The sequence below is a fragment of the Balearica regulorum genome, chromosome 8 (genome assembly GCF_011004875.1).
Source record: "Balearica regulorum gibbericeps isolate bBalReg1 chromosome 8, bBalReg1.pri, whole genome shotgun sequence".
In the NCBI taxonomy this organism is placed as follows: Eukaryota; Metazoa; Chordata; class Aves; order Gruiformes; family Gruidae; genus Balearica; species Balearica regulorum.
In genome coordinates, this window is record NC_046191.1 from 4,251,811 (window position 1) to 4,273,926 (window position 22,116).

General features: G+C 41.9%; 2 long non-coding RNA genes across 3 annotated transcripts; both read left to right on the plus strand.

The window, feature by feature from the left end:
* The first annotated feature begins 136 nt into the window (after window positions 1-136).
* LOC142602840 (uncharacterized) lies at window positions 137-11,251 on the plus strand. The gene is made up of 3 exons (XR_012836659.1): window positions 137-243; window positions 2,780-2,940; window positions 8,605-11,251. It is a non-coding gene; the product is annotated as an uncharacterized LOC142602840 (long non-coding RNA).
* A 4,443-nt stretch (window positions 11,252-15,694) lies between these two features.
* Window positions 15,695-19,670, plus strand: LOC142602841 (uncharacterized). Of its 2 annotated transcripts, none has more exons than XR_012836661.1 (3): window positions 15,695-16,224; window positions 18,286-18,363; window positions 18,909-19,670. It is a non-coding gene; the product is annotated as an uncharacterized LOC142602841 (long non-coding RNA). The 2 variants fall into 2 exon arrangements; XR_012836660.1 differs by lacking the exon at window positions 15,695-16,224 and adding an exon at window positions 16,954-17,041.
* The last annotated feature ends 2,446 nt before the right edge of the window (window positions 19,671-22,116 follow it).

The following is a 22,116-nucleotide window of genomic DNA, read 5'->3' on the forward strand; positions in this document are numbered from 1 at the left end:
TGAACACTGGACTTTCTGCCTTCAGATTTCTCATTCATTATTAGCAGTGTAACAGAGGCTTTAATGTACCCTTTCCTTAGTTACAGTCCAAGAATTACTTTTATTCCTTGAATTTAAATGTGGTGTACATGTCTAAGTAACTTTGTGGGGGTTTTTGCTGTTTTAGCAGGTGCACTGGGACGAACTACTTCTGCAGAATAATTCCTGCTTTAGCAGAGACTGCTCTGTATCATCCTGTTTGTTGTAAGTAATAATTTTTCCTAATTTTTGACTGGTGGAGACAGGTCATATTTTTAAAATAAGCAACAAGAAGAGTCAATAATGAATCCTCCGTCCCCTCAGTTCTGATTTGAGAATGATGAAATCCAAATGCAGCCAGAATCACACAAGATTTTCTGTAGAAGTGCGAGAGTACGTGACTGTGTCCTGCGTGAAGGAGATGCAATGCATGTGTATCTTGTAGGGTGTGATTTGGGGAGGAAGAGGAAGAGTAAAGAAAGGTTTGTTAGAAAAACTGACTTACGTATAGGGAATATTTTTTGGGTTATTTGTAAGAAAAGCTTGCTATTTGAATATTTAATAAGTAATCTAACACCTGGACTCTGATTTTCTAGGAACTACCTTTAGCTGTTTCTGATAGCAATACTAAACCAAGGTCAGAATTTATTGCATAGTAGGGAGGTAACAAACGCTTTTGGGTTTCACTGCTCGCGGACGTCTCTTGTTTACTGTGCGCAGCGCACTCCGACAGCCCGATCGAGCCCAGAGTCCCCACGTGCTATGCATTGTACGAACACACGGTGAGAGACAGTTCCCGGCCTGAAACATTTACAATCCAAATAGATGTGGCAGGTGAGAAGTGGATAGCGGGGGATTTTCTTTTATCACAAATGGACATATGAATTGGTGAGAGGGGGAAGTGATTCAGCCGTAGGCAGGAATTTTTGCCCGCTCCGGGTGGCTGCTGAGCCTCTGCTTACAGGTCGTGCTGCTCTCTCCAGATCTCTGCTTCATGGCTGTAAACACAACTGTTTAAGTATGATTTGCTGAACAGACGAAAAATGTAAAAAGAAAAAAAAAAAGCCATCTCACATAAGAACGGTAGTCCATTTCTGTACCACAAGCGATGACTGTTCTAGTTCCATTAAAAGCCAGACCTCCTCATAACATACCTTATAACCTGTTAATTATAATTTCCTTCTCTAACACTTGGATCACACTACTAAATATTTTTAAATATCTATATATGTGTTTTTTAAGCTGCTGGGTTTGGGTTACACCTTTTCCATATGCCCAACCCACACAATCCCATCAACGCTTTCACACACCAGTCAAACACTCTATATTTGTGTGAAACTCACTGAAGGAAAAAAATTCCTATTACTACTACTACTAATACAAATTCATTTCTCACAACTATTAGTATTTTCCTGAATGCTGCTGAATGAATTTACTGCAACTGAATGTCTAACTTTTTGTTGTGTTGATTCAGTGAAGATTTTTGATTTATATTCATAATTACTCCAGTCCCATCACCACACGCCTCTTTTTTTTTCCTTTTTTTGCTCGACGAAGCTCCCTTTACAAAACTTAATCACTTTCTGTATGAGCAATCCCCTAATACATTTTATATTCTGTTGTTACTGGGAATGATGTTCTGAAAGTTGATATACATTGCAACAGCAGGTGTTAAGACAGGCAAGTAGGGAACAAAAGCTCTTAGTGCATGAAAAAGTCTAATAATAGACAATTTGTTCACCTGGCACTGGCTGCATAAGCATTTGAGATGAGCTCATTGTTATTTGGCGATGAGCTTTCTGCTGGTCGCACGGATGAAAATATGGAAAATCCAGGTTGTGGAAACAAAGGTTTGCTAATATTAGAACAGCATTAAATGGTGCACGATAGAGCTGGGGAGGTTGCAGGGTGAGCTGCGGGGTTTGAAGCAGTGAAACACTTCCATAACTAGGAAAGCAATCAATAAAGACACAGTTGTGTATATTCTTGCAATAAAATTACATGTGTAAACATTTTCAATAACACTACAACTGGGCAAGCTGTTCAGAGCAGGTTTGCACTCAGAAGTGTAGTTCAAGCTTTTTCCAGGCTCATTGAAAATGTGGCCATTAGTTAGGGAAGCTCTCCATGAAAAGCAGAGTTAAGCAATCTGGTCAAAATTGAATCATCAATCCGTAAAGGTAATTCTCTGCAGCAGGGCTACTGGAGCTGCGGGGCAGTGCTCGGAGCACCCTTAGGTCCCACTGGACTCCCAAGCATGAGGTACGGAGGGGTGTCCAGACCCAGAGCAGTCGGTGTGAGGTAGAGGATGCTGATTCCTGGGATCACACTGAACACCTCCTTGCCTGTTGTTGGTGTTGCAAGCATTTGGGGAGCTTTCTCTTTGAGGAGAGGAGTGTGCCTGCTCTGGGGGAGCCTGGAGGAGGGGAAAGATGGTGTCTGTGCTTGGCTGTTGTTCCCATCCATCCGCCAGAAGATACAGTGGAAGCAGTGCTTCAGTTGAAAAGGGCAATGCCACAGCTGAGTGTCCCTAGACCACTGTCTCCTTAACGTATACCCTGCCCTTAGAAAGAGGGCCACATGTGCTACCCCCAGAACAGCAAGCAAAATGGGCATCCTTAACCCCCAGGTGCGTTTTCATGTCCTAGTCTTCTCACATTGAGGAAATCGTATTAATTGTAACATACCATTAATTGTCATGTTTTTGCTTTTAGAGAGCAAAAATCCCTCTGATCTTTTGGATTTTCTTTGATTTCCGTAGGAAATACTGCAGGACCCTGTTCCTGTTTACTCCCCGAAGCCGTGCGCACGGTTGTTCAGCTGGATCCCAGGGAGGTTGAGGATGAGGAGACTATAAATGCCATTGGATCCCTCTGCTTAGGCAGACTGTGGAGATGAACCCTGCGCCAGCGGTCACCACTGGTGAGCTCCCTCTTGGCTTCAGCTGTGCTAAAACTTCACGTTTGCTTCGCGAAGTCAGGTTGACTTTCTAGTTCAAAAGAAATCAAAAGACTCAGTTCCTCGAGATTATGGGTGCAGTTTCCAGGAAATAGTAAACTTACGGTCTTTAGAACTGCCATGGCTTAGAATTGCACCATGGAGTGTGTTGGGCTCACTTTCCAAACTATGACTATTAGGGAATATTTTGGGCCAAAAGCCTCCTCCCCATTAAGCGTAAACTATAGTGGATTAGCAGTTGTATCACTTTCAAGCAGGGCTTATTTCACACTAGTTCTTTTCATCAACATCAGATTTGGTATTGCAAGCATTTATGACGAAGTTAAGCTCGTGCAGGAAGAGATCAACATAATTGTATAACACTTCCCAAAAAACCCTGATTAGAATACTAGATACTGATGTTTTAAACGGCAATGATTTAAAAAATAACATAGGTGCCTGATACCTCGCACTTCAAATAGTAAGAATGCTGGAGACGTTTGCAAACATTTAGCAATTAGTTCATGCGTTGCTTGACCAGAGCAGTTGTGCAGCGATGGCCTTTGTGCCAGCGTGCAGGTCTGCGTGTGCAGCGTGCTCGTCTATGTATCATTGAAAAGTTGAGGACCGAAGAGTTAGTTTCTTCATATCAGTTGGTTTTGTTCGCCAATATTTTTTTTTTTTCTTTTAAAATTGTCAGCTGGAATTTAGCACGTCAGTGTGTAGGTATCTAAGGGGAGGCCACAGCACTGAGCACAGATCAGATTGCTTTTCCTTGCAAAACTCCCCCCTTTGCATTCCAGCCTGACAAAGTTTTGTTGCAGTTACTCAGTACATAGATAACTAAATGCATTAAATACTAATTAAAATAGATGATGTTTAACTGTTGGCCTATGCCATTTGTTTATGATGGAAGACAGCAGTGAAGCGGAATCATCTATTATAATTATCAGCAGAATGTTTCTTTTCTTCTTCTCTTCTTATCCAAGCAATACATATGTCCAGGGGCTGACCCAGTTCTTGTAAACAGCCTTGTTTCCAACAGAATCTCTTCCTCCACCTTTCCACTGTCTTATCTTTCAATTCACCCCAAATCTACCTTAAAACAATACATTCCAAGTTCCCTGTGTTTTTCATTCTTGAAACCTTATACTGGAATTGTTTCAGGCCAGAATGCTTACAGCCCCGCTCTCTGTATGCAGAAGTGCGTTCCCATTAATCAGAGGAAAAGCTGAGGAAAGTGGTACAATCCACATTCTCGTTTTGGAAAATTAAAAGGCAGTATTGTTATTAAAAGGCAGTTCTACTCAATGTTTTTTGATGGAGGGAGAATTGGGACACACTACATTGTCCGGTGACTTTGCCAAAAATATGACACCAAGAGACACGACAAATGAATGCATAAATAGTAATTGTTCTGAAAGGGGTAGTCATAAATCACAAAGTGAGTTGCAGGACATTTCTTTCTCAGTGATACTTGAAATGTGATCTACCTTGAATTAACAGAAAATCAGATTTTCTTCTTTGGTTGCTTTGAAATGATACAGAAACTAGAAACCCCATTTCCCAATAGCAGAATCCTATGTAAAATATGAAGCTCTGCAGTAAACGTTAGAGCAAGTTTTGCAAAGAGGAGGGGTTTGTTGAGGAGTGCAAACCAGCAATTTGTTGGAGTAAGAGGTTATTAATCATATAACACTTAGGGTTAGCAAAGTTCTGGCCTTGAGTCAGTGGCGCACTACAACAAATTGAATCGCTCCAATAAGAACAGATAAGTTGCTCTGTGAAGTTCTGCAACAGATCTCGAAAGACCTTTTCCCTCGTAGAGCAGCCTGTGTTATAATGAAAAACAATCCTATTATTTGTTGTGATCATTTATCAGCAGAATTTGACCTGTCTCATGCTGCTGTGTAGATATTCTTCCCAGGGTTCATCTACCATGCTTCTGAGTGGAGAAAATACCTGCAGAACACCTCTTCCTTTCTTTTTCCCTGAAGAGCATCTGCATTAGTATGTGCACAACCTGGGAAGGAGAACTGCTGAAAAGCTGGGATCTGATGAGTTTGTAGGATGGCTGAGCACTGGATCTTCTCAAGAGCAGAGTCTTTCCTCCTAAAAGCTTGGGGTCCCATGGGCATCACCCTGCAGATCTAATCCAACTCTATGTTCGTTATTAGACCAGATACAGGATTCATAGGGCACTTTAAAGCCTGGGTCCTCTGTGTTTCCACAAGTCCTCTAGCCATCTCCCTTTTCTCTTCTAGGGGTCTCTCCATGACCAAGTTTCTGCTATGCCTGTAAGCAGTGGTGCGTAGGTTGGCATCACTAGCTATAATTCACTGTAATTACATTTGAAAGTAGACCCTTGATAAGATTTGGAAATAGGGACCAGCTCAATTATGCAGCTATGTGATCTTATTTTATTTGCTTTGGTTTCACAGTCTGCCTCTTGTACTGCTTGTTGTTTGTCACACTGCCTTGTGCTCTGGTTTAGATCAAATGAGCTCTTCTACGCTTTCTGTTCGTATAGCTTAGGATATAGGGAGAGCCAAGGAAAAAAGCCTGGGGCCTCGAAAAACACAAATTGGCTTGGAGAAAGCCAGTTTTGGAAAGGCAGGGGAGAAGAGACTTGGCAGTCACGAGAGGGCTAGAGTGAAGGGGATGTAACCGGGACTTGATGCCCCTCACCAGCCCTTTCATCGGGTTGCAAGGAAAAACCCAAATGTTTCTGAGCAGGAACATTGTCCATCAGCTGCAAGCCCACCTGGGGCTACTCAAAAACTACTCTGGTTTAGGTATTCCTATAAATTTGAAGAAGTCAGATGATCATTACTTTGTTTTCAAGTATTATTCTGGAATAGCAGATGTGTATCTTTTTTTCACCGAATACCTGAACTCCAGCTACATGGTGCAGGCAGTCAATATGCTCAGGCAGCCTTGGTGTTCATACACTATTGATGCGCTTTCCGATTTCATAACTCATTCCCATCTGACGCAGTGATTTCCTCAGCAGCAGCAAAGAAGCTAATCTGGTTGCCAGACTGGCCAATGCCAAGGCTGAGATTTCTGAAGCTTGGTAGAAAGTCGAAACAGTTGATAATTTAGGAGTTAGCTGAGTATGTTTCTTTAGTATAGCCTGCAGGTCAGCCATTACCTGCTAGTAAATAGGTAATAAATAACTACTAACAGTGTCAGCTTCCTCCTATTTATTCTCTCACACTATATTCTGAGTCTATTTGTGGCACAGGAAGAATTACCTGGTTGGAAAGGCACAAGCCACAGCCAGCTCTCCCTGCTGATTCCTGTACAAGTCTGAGTGGAATTGGTGCCTCAGGCCATCCCCGATACCTGCGGGGCCACAGGTAAATCACTGCTGCCATAAGAGAACTTCCAGCCAACCTTGTCTCATGCATCTCTGTGTGGCTGACCTGGTCCCCAGCCAGGGATCATTCTCCAGCTGAGAATTTGGCTTTCCAGTATCAGTCTGGTCGTTTTCTGAGAGCAAGAAGTCAGGCATGATTGCTGCCTTTCTCATTCTTTCTCCTGTATTTCTTTTGGTTTACCCACCTTGATAAAACTGGCTAAAAGGTATCTGTCAGAAGATTGATGCAATAAATTTCATGCTGTATCTCCAGTAAGTGAAGTATTTTCTGCCCATTATTCATCCAGCTCCTGGAGTTGGACAGATAGTTTGTATTAATGAAATATACATTAATATCAAAACATTTTTCAAGCCAAATCTATTAATTACTTTTTCCATTATCTGCCTGGCTCTACACATGAATAAATGAAAAGAAACAGAGAAGACAGAGACATGACATGATCTGTTATGTAAATCACCCCGTACATCCCAAACCATCTTCTGGGACAGTGCTAACTAATTTATGACAGGTCACCCAATAGTTATTAATAAGTTATTAAATTGATATAAAATTTATCCAGTAATATTTCTTGAATTAACAATGCCCTACTCACGACTTGAATCTGCCTGTTTATTTTTGGCAAAAGGGGCCAAAAGTCAGAGCCAGCTTCAAGGTCTATACTCAGAAAAATCGCGTTTTTCCCCTGCACGTGGGTAGATGCTGAATCTCTCCTTAACAGTCGGGAAAGAGTCAGCATTGCGCAGTCCGTTTCCTCACCCGAAGCGACGAGATGCTTGGTGCCCTCCTGCTGCGGCTGTAGAAGGTATCGTAGGTCCCAGTTTGCTCTGGGACGTCCCGGTGACATTAAACCCTCTTGCGTTTCCCGGCTTCAGGATTTGATTAACTGCTTGAGTCTGAATTTGTGTACACTGATTTTGCAGAGGTGTGAACGCAGATTTGGAGAACTCACTAATGTCCACAGGTCCTTGCTAAAGACGCATGTAATTATTAAAACGCATTTCCCCTTTTCCAGTGGAGGATGGCTTCACAGACCTATGCTCTCAATGCATCTTAGGTCCAGGATATCTTCCCTCCGTATCCTCTCAAGCCTTCGTGTTTCCTCCTCATTACGTTAACGGGTGGCCTTGCACTGTGTACTCTGCTTGCCTCCGCTTGAATTTTGCATTGAACTTTCAATTAGGAGGATTCAAACTGATTCTTCTGGCAGCGCTTTCCCCACCAGAAATCCAACTCTTATTGCACATCAATTTTTAAAAAGATGTTACCGATACTTCAGGAGCTGTCAGGGATCCTCTCTGGTGTGCCTAAGGACAAGGGGAGGAACTCGACTGTCATTAGGATAAAACTGCTTCTCGTAACCATCGAGTTGCGTGCATGTGGGATGGCAGCGGACGGCAGGGTCCTGCTGGAAGACCTGTCTTTGGTCAGAAAACTGGGAAATCGTCGAGAGACACTGGTAGTATAAGGCTCAATTCAAGCACAGGGGATATTTTGGCGACAATTTTTTAAAAAATGCATGAATATTGGGTGGGCTCTCACATCCCCAACTTTGAATCATTTCAAGTTTGCCAGCCCTCATGTTTTTCATTAGTCAAGGATATTTACTTCATTTTCCATCCATTTTTCTTCCTTTTGTCATCTCAGCTTTGCTGCCTTCAAGGAGACAATACATTGTAGAGAGGCTGCTTTGCCCTTAGAAAGCGTACAGCAGGTTATTTAGCTCTGATGCTGTTCTTCTCCTGACAATGTAGCCTGACACTCAGCTGCTACCTATCTGTAACCCAAACTATTTTTCCTAAGCAGAGCTAGCTGTTTATTTGTCAAGGGAATTACCTTTTATCTGCGGAAATTTCTTCTTCTGAGTCCCAGTGTGCAGATACATGGCTGCTGCCTCGGTGGTGCGGTCTGAAGGACACACAGTCGGTTCTGCCCTAGTTTCTCCTGAAAGGAGTTCAGCTAAACCTTCTGACCACGGCTATCTAAAAATGTTTGGAGGCTATACATAATTTTGATTAATGTTGTCATTATTCCAAGCTGTTACTGTACATGTATGTATTGTTTTTGCAGGGGTTGAGCTGTTAGTGTTGTGTTACTGATAGGGCTATATTGCAAATGCTGGTGTTATTCATAGAAATGCAGTTGCCTCACGTTAACATTTTTGCAGACCAAACCTCATCTGATGAGAATATTCGCGGGGAGTGAAATGTAACTGGTTTCAGCACTCAGGGAACTATTTATATGCAAAATTTTGATTTTTCCAGCTCAGATATACCTGAGAAATACTTAGGCAAAGTTAAACCAGCTTAGAGATGGCTGAGGAGGTGCTGAAGTTGGAAGACTGCGTGGGTTTGTGGGTGCGTGCTCGTGCCTCTCCAATTTTTACGAAGCCGCTCTCTGTTGCTTTGAATGAGCTGCAAGTGGCGTCATCGCCGTGCGATGCTGCAGCACTGGGCTTACTCCAGTTAAAAGACCCCAACTGGAGAAGGGCGAGAGCTGCCAACAGCACATTTTGCAGATGCCTGCTGGCTCTGGAGCCTGTCCCCAGCCCCATCGATGTGAAACAGCCCAAATATTACTGACCCTTCCGGGCACGATGTAAAAAACCATCTGTATGCAACAGCTTTGGAGGAGGCCTGATGGCATGGGACTTGGAGCTGGGTGGAAGGGGGTATATTCTGCCACTTGATTTATTGACTGGTCAGATTAATTTGCTTTGCTGTGCAGGAGGATCATTATGTTGCCAGGTGTTTATTCCAATTGGACTGTGAATCTAGCTAATTGCCAGGGCACCTAGAGCTTGCGAATAACCTTTTATGAAAACAAAACAAAAACTTAATCTAAATGTACAAACAACATGAAGCGTCTTGCTAAACAACCCTCTTTAGCTATTGATTGGAAGCCACAAAGTGGAACAAGAATTTAGCACAGGCTGGGGTTGCAGATGCAGCGGCACGTGCCAAAGCAGAGCTTTTGCCCTTGATGCACAGGTTGGACTTGTCTCAGGGCTGTATCCAGAGATGATGCTCATCTTTGGTATTCTCATCTCTGCATGAATACACAGCTGCCGAAGACCAGGGAATCGTCTCCTCTTCCTCTGCTTCCCAAAGTGGGAGGATGGCGGAGCAGTTCAGTAATTCACCTGGCAGGGAGGGGAGAAAAGCAGAGCCAGGAGCAGCTGGAGGGATGGGATCATTCCCCAGGTCCCCATTAGACAAGCCCTGTGCCACCCAGCGGGTAGGGTCCAGTGCTGAGATGCTGGGGTCCCAGATTTTCTCATCAGCTCCTCCAAAACCTGGGTCTCGTTCAGCATCTCCTCCTTGTCTGCCTGCTCTCCCCGGGACGAGCCGTGTGGGATGGGGGACCATTTCTGATGCCCAGCACAAGAAGGCTTTGCATCACCTGGTGCATCATCAACCCGGGGACCTACTCATTCGCTCATTTGAAGTACGCTGTGGCAGCACTTATACTTCTATTTATTTTTACTGTTGTTCTTACGGGTTATAGGTGGGGCCTTTTTTTCCCCCCCATGTTGCTAGTGCAATTGTTAGATGTTTGAAAGCTGCTGGGCACGTCTGAGGGATATGTCCTACTCGGTCTCTTAGGAAGTGATAACTTTCCTCCAGCTCTTTAGCAATGATGCAATAAATTATTACCCCGCCATAGAATTTAATTGCACAGTTAAATACATCATTTACAAGGCTTTTAGCATGCCCTGCTAAATTCTCCAGTTTTTCATCTAGTCTCTGTAGGCCGTCGTTATATTTTCGGAGACCTGTATGGGTTTCATTCCTGTTAAATGTATCGGTAAATCACAGCAGGAAAAAAAACCCGACACGTTTCCCTAGAAATTTTCGCTGCAGCCTGAGCTCCTAACCTCGCGGCTTCGCGTTCAATAGGTCAGCCGAGACGCCATTTGTCATTGCTCTTTAATTACCGTGGAACCTCTAATCCAGGCCACAAATTCCTCCCTGCCCATACTTCTTTTTACTTCAGAATGCGTATCTAATAGCAACCAAGGACTTTTCCTATTTTCTCACTTGGAATCTGTTTTGGGAGCTTGGAATTGCTATCTAACTGAATCAGTAACATCTGTGACTGCGGGGCAGCTTGAGTGGGAATAGTTAGAGGGTTAGACAGATTTCCTGCATTTTAAGGCTCTTTTCCTCTGAAGAGACTGTTTTGGGACAATCCAATTGCATTTAATGCCACTTCTTTCCTTTTACTTTTTTTTTTTTTGTTTTTGTTGTTTAACCCCATCTTTTCTTCCCCTTTCTTCCTCTCCCCCATCCCTTCAAGTATTTCAGGTTTAAGAAGTAAAAATTATTTTAAGGAACCATGCCAACATTTTGAAAAGTTTCAGTTTCAAACACATGAAAAGGAAAAAGTCTGAAGGGATTCCTAGAACTGTACTGCAGCTTGCAGGTATGGCTTTGATTTTCCTTTTGGCAGGCTTTCGCCATTCACTCTTTCATTGCCCTTCCAAGAAACACTGCTGGGTGCCTAAAGATCGGTACGCTTCTTACACTTGGCAGGAGAAGATAACAGTAATGCTACAGTTTGTGCTTTGAAAGATTAAAAGCAACATTAATTCCTTACAGTACTTTCAAACTTCCTCAAGTTAATTTAAAATCCATTTTAGAGAATGTGTAACTACTAATACTGGATTTTTTAAAATTTTTTTTCTTGAATTCTGCACGCACCGTACCTGTTATTTAAACCGAGTAAGAGGTGGATTAAAGTCAGTGCAGTTCTTTAAAGTGCATTAACTACTTTGAGCAGTCCTTTCCGTCCCTTGGAAGGAATACCCTGTGCCTCCGTGACTGGTCTCTTTATGATACCTCTGTAAAAGCTCTGGCAAGAAATGACCATACTTTGAGAGCAAATTGCCATTTTTCAGAAACTTTTTTGCTCCTCCCTCCCCTTTTTGATGGTAACCGACCTCATTGCTAGTCAAGCAGACAACAAAAGTGTCCCTTCCCTGCCTTGTGGGGCGGCTGATAAATTATTCATACAACTAATGAGGATTTTGAATTTTCAGGCAAAGTGGGATGGCATTTTTAAAGGCTTGCATCACTTCGGCAACATTTCTCCCACACCTGCACGCTTCAGGCAATCAGGTGTTTAAAATTACTGATGCAGAGTTTTGCCCCTTCTCCTCCTGCAAGTGCTTTGTTCAACAAGGGAGTCCTGTGGCTATTTTGTCTGTTTGTCTGCGTGAGGTTTTTTCTGCGCTAATTAGCATGAGGGGAAAGGGGAATCCGAGAGGGCTGTGTTAATTAGCAAACGGGATCACATTCTTTGCCTTATATTAATTTTGAAATGACAAGGCACAGGTGTACTTTTAGTGGCGTTTGAATGTATGTTAGCACTGAAGGTCCTTTCATATTGTTATTTTTCCTTCCTATGGATTGATCTTACTTTAGTGGGAGTGTATCAGAAAAAAAGAAAAAAATCTCAACGTAAGGAAGCTCCTACTGAAGCGAAGAGCTACATGATGTGAAACGGTTGATTATGTTTATGTTACATGTTCTGCTGTGAAAAAACCAAGCCTTCCAGCTAGTAGGGGAAGAAAGGTCACTGGAACTGAAGAAATGACTGACTCTGTGTCTTAATTCTGAAGGAAATGAGTCCTTTGGAGATGAGAGGGATTTTCTGATCTAGTTCAGTGAAAGGCATGCAACTATGAAAATAAGCTTTTCCTGTTATTTTGGAGAATAAAGCAGTGAATCAGAAGGACTGGGGATTGAAAGGCAAAAAAAACACCCCCTAAAACCTGAATTACATTTAGTTTGGGGTTTACCTTTAAACGTTTCACAGGTGATTGGCAATGCTAAATCATTCTGCCAAATTATCATCCACAGCATCCTTAAGAAAAATTTAAGAGCGAAAGATTAACAATAAATGAAATCCTTCTTGTATGTGGCAGCCAGACTTCCATGGCTGGGCTGTAAAGAGCCTTACCATCACTGGTCTGCCTGATGGCATTGAGTCCTGAGGTTCTCACATCTCCTTTCCCCTGTTCAGGGAATTTGGTACACACTTTGAACGTGGATCTGAGCTTATATTTGAGCCCAAACTTGCCTTCAGTCCATACTTTGTGTAGCTGAGCTTGCAGTGGCTTTTGCTGAATGTGAAAATTACAGCTTACATCATTGCTGGTCCATACCCCAGGGAACATCCTAGATGGGTTGGCCCACTTCCCCTTCCTAGGACACTTCTGTCTGTCCTGCTTGCCCTGACAGGTATGCTCAAGAGTGCAAAATCCTTCCCAGTGACCACAAGGGAAAGTAGGACCTGTGGGCAGCATGAAGATGGGATGCTTACACAACAGTGTGGATTTCTACAGCTAAGGTATAGCTGGTGAATTGAGTTTGGCTATAAACAGCAAAAAATGATCTTAAACTTAGCTTGCTCCCTTACTTGGCATCATAGGGTTATTTTGTGGTCATGGATAGGACAGGAATGCATGTCTGGTGGTAGCCAGTCTTTATCATATGTGGTCTTGGTGAAGGCTATGATAGCTCCTGTGGGGCTACCAAGGGTTTAGAAATGTGCTGAGGAATCTAAATCGTCATATAAACTTCAATGGCATTGTGAAGTATGGGCACTGTAAACCTTTACAGATTATTGGTCACTTGAAACATATATACTTCAGAGTTTTGGTGCATATGTCAGTCATTCAGTCATTCTTGGACAATAATTTTGCTCTGAAAGCAAGCCAGTTGGGTACCTACAGCTACTTCACACCATAGCAGTAGGCACAGACCATGCTTACGCTTACAACAAAAGCGACCATTTTGAAAAAGCAGATCACCGTGGAAGTTGATCAGAAATGCAATAGAGGATTGGTTTTAATAGCTTTTGGGGGAATATTAAGATTTATTCCTGTAAAGACTTATTCAGCATGTTGCACAAACTCCTCTTAGCACACTAATAAGTCAATGTGTTACCAAATGCTTAGCCATTATAATTACAGCCACATGTTGTCCTTTTTACAAATAGGTCTGGCTTAATTGCATCATTTTTCAGCAGGATTTATGTGGTCCTGTTTAATCTAAAATTAGTACACGCACAAATGAAGTGCAAACTATTTTCCATCACTGAACTGTGAAATGTTCTCCAGAATAGAGATATACCAACATGTTCCTAAAAAGATGCAATAAGCAGTCAGGCAACTTTGTGAGTTGTGTGTGTCTGCACCTATACAATTTTGCTAAAAGTAAGAAAAAATATACTGAAATATACATTAACTGTAAAATGAACACAAAGTCAGTTAAATGATCTAAATCAAGCAGTCTTTTTTGATTATCACCAGTAAAACAAAGGATGGGGGAAATCATAAATCTATCTTGATATTGCTAGCTTTCAGCATTTATTAAATGCAGTAAGAGCTAATGTGTTTTATATATTACATCAATCTATCACATGTAAATATATCACATTTATAAGATGCTCTATAGGCCAAGATTGTGTTAACCTAAATTCTAAGTTACTGTGACTAATATTCCACATTACCTACGTAGGTAATCTGAGGGCCAAAGAATATGCATAGAGTATAGTAAGCATAAGAGTTTGGCTTACCTGAACCTAGGTCACACATAGCAGTTACAACACCTAGATATTGCTTTGAAGTTTGGAACACGTGTGATTTCCAAGAGTGTTGGAACTTAGACATAAAAATATAAATACATGATCAAATCCCAACTAGACCCAAAAGCCTGATGCTGGAAGCAGAGGAAATCCTCATTCAAGTTGTATCTAATAGGGAAAACTTACTTTGACTTCGGTAAAGTGGAGATCTTGTCATCCAGAATAGACATTTACTTACTGCTGTGAGGAAGTCTGCTGATTTTTATTGGGTAAATCAGAAAGCCAAGAAAGATCCCCATATTGCATAAGCAGTAATATGGAAGTGTCAAGGCTCATTCTGCCTCTAAGCATGGGAGTTTCTCTGTCTTTTTTTTTTTTTTTTTTGTCATCTTGGTAAAAATATGTGTAGTTGCAGTGTAGATAAATGCAGTTTTTGAAAGCTACTCAGTTTTGTAGAAAGCAGGATAAAGACTCTATTAGTAAAAATACATGAAAATTGAAAATAGCTCTTGGTTTAAATTCTACATTCATGATTTTTATGGATTCAAAGCATTTTTCTTTGTGTGTCTCAATGGGCCAAAATTTCAGAGACTTAACGTAGGGCACCTAGTGACCTGTACAGCGTGATTTACACCCATCACTGTGGGTATGAACTGGTTAATATGCTTACAAACAGTAGCTTGCAGGTCCCTGCCATTTCTCTCTGCTTCAGCATGTCACCACAGTAACTCACACTGTGAAACCTTAAGGCTATATCTGGTAACGTGCTGCAAACAGAAGCTTCAGCTGAGCTGTCTCTTAAATGCTGCTGGTCCTGAATGAGCAGAGTGATCCTTGGTGGTCCTTACTGTCCACAAGATACCTGTCTGTTTCTATGTTTGGTTTGAAGTGATGTTTATGGTGTGTGTTATCCCAAAGCTGAAAGATCTGATAAACCATTGGTGGTTGGCTAGACTCATTGTTCCTGGCAGCCCTTTAATCTGGATCATTTGAGATGACAATGGAGGTGCACCCAAAATAGGGCCTGTGGTTTCTCCAGTGGTTCATGATTGTACTGATATTTGAACCAGAGTACCAACCTTCACCATCTCCCAGCCGCCTTCTGCAAAATCACAACTTCTGCTTTTCCTAAGAACGTTTATTTTGTAAATTAAAGGTGAGTGCCCACGCTGAGGGGTTTGTTGCCATTTGTAAACAGGAGCTGAGCATTTACCTGGTACTTCTCACGCAGGCTTTTCCAAATGTATTTTTATGAAAGCGTAAAAGCACCATTAGCTTCACTTGACAAAAGCGAAGTGTGATGCAGGAGTAGGATGCAGGCATCACAACCACACTGGGAAAAATCGTATGTGGAAAAGGAATTTTAGAGAACACTTTCCTGAGGAGGCATGACATCCTCCATGGATGTGGCACCACTCTCAGTGAATCAGGGTTGGCATAAAGTCCTTTCTGGTGCAAAGGAGATTTGGACCTCTTTGGCCTCTTATGCAGGACGTATGAATCTTGCACAGAGCAGGACATAGTCCTTGGAGCATGGAGCCTGGATCCTCCAAAGTACTGGTCTACTAAACGAAAGTGAGGGAAGAACGATGCTCTGCCATCTACTATGTAGGTTAATAATTTATGAGGTTCTGTGATTTTGGGTTACTGCCACAACTGAATAAGCATTTTTGGTGCTGTATGTATGGTTTTGAACATCTTCAGGTAAACAGCTTATGACTCTTCTGATTATGTTGTATTGTTTCTCTGTAGTGTGTTCCTCTCCATGCAGAGTGACCTTAGCCTGTCTGCATGCCAGGGCAGCAATCTCCATCTGTTGAACACTTGTCAGATGAACTACTGACCTATACTGATCTAACACCCTGCAACACCTACAGGCTGCTCAACCGTGGCCGGTGAGCAACATGGAGCAAGAAGGGCCCGTGACAGCTTGGAAGAAACTGGGTCACTTTTTTATAGACTTTAAAATAAAATATGAATCAAAATTCCTTCTGATAGTGGTGAAGCTGGAAGCAATTTCAAGCCTTTCTTAAGCAGAAAGGCTGCTCTTGACTGTTAATTCCCAGAAATGAACAAATACATTAGCCTGTCATCTGCTGAACACTTTAACTATATTACAGAAAGCACCTGGTCTAGAAAGATCGAAGCTCTGCTTGGTTTCCTCAGGTTGGATATTCTGGTATTTCTGGTGCATCTTGAATATGTAGAAGCAGCAAAACTTGTCTCAGGGAACAGAGGCATCAGCACAGATGGTGTACCTTACTGAGACCAAACTATGGTTCAAAGTTCCCACAAGGTAGGAGTGGTTATAAACGAGCTGGTGACACAGAAAGTTGGAAAACAAACTCCTTGGGTATGGGATCTTTCTGATGCCGAGGGACAAGGTGGTCCTTAGTCCTGCCATGCTGCCAAGGGCAGTGCCTTGGGCATGGGAAATCGGTGTGGGGAGGGCTGTTGTCTGGAGGACTCAGCTCCAGCAGACTCGAGAGAAGCCAGTGGAGAGATCATCTCCTGCTTTGAAGACTTAATAAGTCATTTTAAACAAAAGTGCAAGTGTTGGTTTGGTTAAATTATATGGTTTTTTCATGGGGAAGTTTTTTTTCCCAACCCACCCTGCTAGGCGATGGCATTCCCTGAATTGTGAGAGTTCATAAACCTTTCAGAAATCTTCCCTTTGATTTTCAGGCTTTAGTATGGTACATCAAGATGATTTCATTTGCCACGTAATTGTTCCTAGTGTAATTGTTTTCGCAATTGGAAAATATATGGATTAAATGATAGTTGCAGTTTTGAGTTTACCAGGTTGTGGAAGATTTATATTTTTCCTTCAAATTTTGCAATTTAAAAGAATTTTTTAATAATTCAGAATCTAGGGGATGCGTTTCTTTATCACTGATTCCTGTAGGCTGGCTGCAGCTAGTCTGGACTGAGGATGAGCTTGAAAAAGATACTTATATGCTCCTGAAATATAAATTAATCCCTAACTTCTCCAAGTAGCATTCATGATACCCTTTTTTATCTTTTCAGAACAAGCGAAGGCATCAGTTAAATTGTCACAAATAAGCCCTAAACTGTTGTGAAACTGCATCTGATTTCCCAGATTAATCTGAAAGGTATGCTTTCAGATTTCAAAAACCTCTCCTTAACCTCCGTTCCACAAATAGCTTTATGCTGAGATGAAGTGTAGACAAATACACAATAGCACCTAAATATCACTTTCTAATAGGAACTGCTGAGGGCTGTGAGCTATATCCTCTCATAGCAACCATAGGCCACATCTCAGATTTGGAGGCTGAATGGATCCTATGCAATGGTTTCCATGGTTGCACAGGGTTTCATGTACCCAATAACATTAATATTCCAGTCTTTAATAGCTTGTACAAAGGCAATTTTCCCTCTTGATTTCCTATCTTAAATTATTACTGTGTAAATGATTGGATAAAATGATAACATTAAAGTTATTCTATTAAAACTTAAAATGTTGTTGAGATTGTTTTAGCTTGAGCTCAAGCCTACAGTACTTATGTAAGAAAAATTTCAGGTGCCTCTTGAGTCAACACTGTAGGATTTGGCTGGTAAAATAATGGTGTTTTTTTCTTTACCAGCTTGTTAGTACCATTTATCTTAACAAAAGTTTGATTGCCACTTCTTGTCTGGCAAAGTTAAGTATACTGACAATGGCTGACTATTTTTGGAAGAAGGCAGTGTGAGGCTGAGAACTTACAGGTGGGATCTCCGTTGTGATAATGTGACTTATATTTTAAGCCCAGTAAGTTGCGTTGGATCAATGAAAAATCGTTTTTAAGGGAGGGTCTCCTTTTGTGTTTTAATACCGAGTTGGAGTTGATAATTGTCCTTGCTTTGTTGTTACCTAGGGTTTTCAAAGGCTCTCCTCTGTTGGAAGTTGTCCACTACCTCGTTTTTTTATATCCTTCTGAAAAATCTCAGCTGTTAATTGCGGTAGCTATTATGAGGTGAGCACTCCAGAACTACACCTCAGCCAACAGTCTCAGAAAACTCCCCAATAAACGTTGATGTGCTTGGATAGCTCCAGTTGAGTGGGACTTTCATACAACTTAAACCCACAAGTGCTCAGGCTGTATGAATGATTCATTTCAAAGTGCCAATAACTTATAATCATAGAATCTTTAAGGTTGGAAAAGACCTCTAAGATCATCAAGTCCAACTGTCAACCCAACAGCACCATGTCTACTAAACCATGCCCCAAAGTGCCACGTCTACGACTTGCAGGTGCTGTCCTGGTTCTGGGACAAGCCATGGCTGAATCAGGGGTATGATCATGGGGAAACCTTGCTGTGGGGAAGCGCAATCGTGTAGCTGTCCATTTGATTTACAGGAGAAAGAAGTGTTCTGGCAGTGCTACTTGAAGTTTCAAGCCTCAGTGGGTATATCCAGCCCTACTCAAGCATGGAGTGTAAGTATCCTTCCCAGTACCGCTGAATAAAATATGCAGAGGTCTTAAAAAAGCTCTTCAGAAATACAACAGAGAGCTTAAAGAAATTGTCCAAATGTGTGTGACTTTGATATTTATAATGGTTAGTTGCTACTAAGATGCAATCAGCGCTGACTTCTGGCCTCTGCTCTACAACCGAAAGCCTGTGTGAGTGCGTGGAGCTCTCTAAACCTTCCAGTAATTTGTCTGAAGTGTTAATATTATTTGCCTCACAGATGTGTATTAAAGTACTGTTTACAGAGAAGAGCTCAATGTACAAAAAGGTTAAATTCTTAGCTTGTGTAAACTGTTGTTTTCCCACTGAAGTCAACAAAGTCACCTTGTGACGTACCCCAGCAGAGGACCTGGTCTCTAATGAACATTCGATGTATTGTTCTTGCCTGCGCCCATGAATATTTCAGCGTGTGCTGAAGCTGGGCTCTGAATGCATTCATTCATAGACCACTGTATAAATGATCAAAGGGGAGGCTTCTTGATCTTGTATGTAATAAATCCTCTGCTTTCAGGTTTACCAAACTGGATACTATTGTAGAAATACTTGTTCCTCACGTACAGATCAGGAAGCTGGAGTCAGGTATTACTCATGTTGGAAAAATGCCTCTGGAAGTCCATGGATTGCTTGGCTCATCTGACAGAGCAGACAGAAGTATCTCAGCCTTCGTTTACTACGGAGTTGACCTAGGCACAGTCTGCCCGTGTGGACCATGTCTGTGGAGAAATTGCTCACTGCTTTAGGTCAAATAGTGGCAGAGGAGAAGGGGCATTTACCTGAATATCTGAAAAATGCAAGCAGAAGGAAAGGTGACTGATTTGAAAACAACCAGTATGTGTTGGGATAAGTTTGTTTTTGAATTCCAAACTATTTGTTGTAGAAACAAGGCATAGATTTTTAACAAGGGTTTATCTTATTTTGCAATTTGTCTAATTTTGGTTTGCATCTTGCAGGTTTCTTTACAGAACAGCAGTAAATCCTTAGAGCAAAACTGATGTGAAAGGGGTTTTTGGGTCATGAAAGAAGCACAGATTTTCCTTACACAGAAGAGTCTTTTGCCAGTTGCTTATGACCTGAAGATATTAGAGAAAACTGTACAAAGAAACTGTACAAAGAAACGGTGAAAGTAAAGATCAAAACTGTTTCACTCTTTCCATGTTTCTTAAGGAGGTGTTAATTCTTTCTTCAAGAACATACGGCACAGATTCATGGGATTGGCAGTGCTGAAATCTAATCTCACTCAACATGAACACTTTAAAATATGGTAGCAGGGAGATTTGCTTTTCTCATGCACATCACTGTGGATGTCCCCCATCGTGTACTGACTGAAATTTTTCAAGTCGAAACCATCAAGGACTCCCATGATGCATATCTTCCTTGCAATGGGCAGAGAAACAGTGACAGGTGGAAAATACAGTCTTGAGAGGCAGTATTTCCTAAGAGAAATACTTTTCTTTCAGGATAAAATATTTTAACTTCAAATATCTTAACTTCTTTCATACTTTTTTTTCTGTAGAATTGCTCACCTTGTACTAATACTGGTAAGGTTTGACAGAAAGCCTATGCATGTGCTTGAAGGTACACGCCCACACACTCCCAAAGATTCTCTCTGTAGGACACTGATGCACAAACTCATCTTCATGCTCCAGTTTGTATGTAGACATATATTGCCTCTCTTCCTCCTTCTATTAGGGAGGGTTCTCCAGAACTGCTGTCTAAACAAGAGGTTCGTATCAGAGTGGACCATCATGAGATGCTTTAGCAGCAGTTGAGATGTAACTTCTTTAAAAGTGAAATAAAGCCCTTAGTGAATTGTGTCCTTTAGTTAGCCAAGGCAAACAACATTGCCCTAGTAATGTAGTAGGTTCTGCCATTCAGGGTCTAAAGGATTACGTAGTATAAAGACTAAGAGTGAAGATTGCCTGGATATGGGTCTGAGATAACAGTACCAAAGCCCCCATCACCTGAGATGGATGACAACCCCATTCAGTTAGGAATCACAGATAAAACCCCGTACATTTCAATTACAGGTGAGGGCAGATGCTGGCCGTTTGACATCTATTCGATGATTCTCGAGAAAAGCAGTGAGGTCTTGCCACCTGCCCCTAAGCCGTACTGATTTATTGGCCGGTGTTGCGTTGCATGGGTTGGGATGTTGTGGCTTCCTGGTACCTGGACTCGTCACATCTTTTTATGATCACCAGTCTGAAGTGCTTTCCCATGACTAAATGACATAAAAAGGAAATAGCAGTCTATCACAATCACTGCTCATTATTAGCTATACAAAGTACCTGAGATTGCCTGCCTGAATTGCATATATGTTATTTATAAAAAGTAGAGGGGGGTAGCTTGATAACATTTCTTTTTGCCTGCTGGCTGGAACTTGATTGGCAGTAGCTATGGCCAACTTTGCACACAAACAAGATCACTTTTGTGAATTTTGAAAACCCCGTGGGTTGTCACCCCTGTGGAGGGTGTACGTATCTTCCCTATTCAGAATTCAAGTTGTCTGGATGAATGAGCACAAGCTGGGCTTTTGAAGTTTTCAAGGGCTTATTATTCATGCCATGTTTTTGTACGCTTAACTGACATAACTAATAAAAAACGAGTGCCAAAATCTGGCAAATTAGTGATTGGGTTGCTCTGTGCATCTATGCTAACCTATGTATCACCCTTCTTTGTGCAGTTGTTCAAGAGGTTAACAGAGAATCCTGCCCTTTTAAATGGGAATTTTGCCAGCAGCATCAACTGGGACAAGATTATTGACTGTCTGAGGCAAAGCTTAGAAGATAATTGTTGTGTTTGACTGTTAATTCTATAGCATTATCCCAGTAACTTGTTGATGCATCTAAGAGTTGCTTGACATCTATCTGTACACACCCACACATGTGCACACACTTGCCTTTGGGAATTCACATGCTTCTGCTAATACGAATGCAAAAGATTCACTGGGCTTGCTTATTTGTAAACAGAAAGTGTTTAGACTTATGTCCTGATAAAGGGAGCTATTGCAAACACAACGCCAAGCTGCATTTATGCCTGTGTTCATCTCAGAAGCTGATCGGTTCATCCTTGTGCACTTACAGCCGTGGTTCAAGATGCTGAAAATGCAGAAACACCAGAGCACAAGGTAACGTTGCACATTGCTAACCCCCCGCTGCAGGGATACTTCACCCATTTGGACAACCGTACACACACCGTTACATCCTTCACTCGGCAAGGTTTGTATGAGATGAGAATTGCTACCTGCCACCCGATGTGTCTCACGCTGGGAGACAGGTCTATGAAGTAATGGAGCCTGGCCGTCTGCAGTCAGGACTGCTGTACTACATCCAAAGCAAGCCTGCCAGTCAGCAAATGCTGCATTAATCTTTCGGGGAATGTTTGTTTTGCTTGTTTTGGTAGGCTGAGTTTCAAGCAACTGATAATGTGTTCATGAGCAGTTCTCCCGTTGCAGTCCATTTTTCAAAAAGAAGTGTGAGGACCGAAGCTCCTAAGGTTGGGTGGGACATGGGTGTGAGGGGTTATATACAATTTCGCTTCAATGTGTGAGCTTACGGTGCTTTCGAGTGCACGTTAAGATGTCTGTGCAGGTACATTTGGGACAGTGGAGTTATGGCTCTTTGAAATCTGATGAGTGTTTTTAAAAATACAGCGTGGACACAGTCCTTCTCTGTTGGGACTAATTCTACCAGTGGAGTTACCTCACTGCAAATGAGATG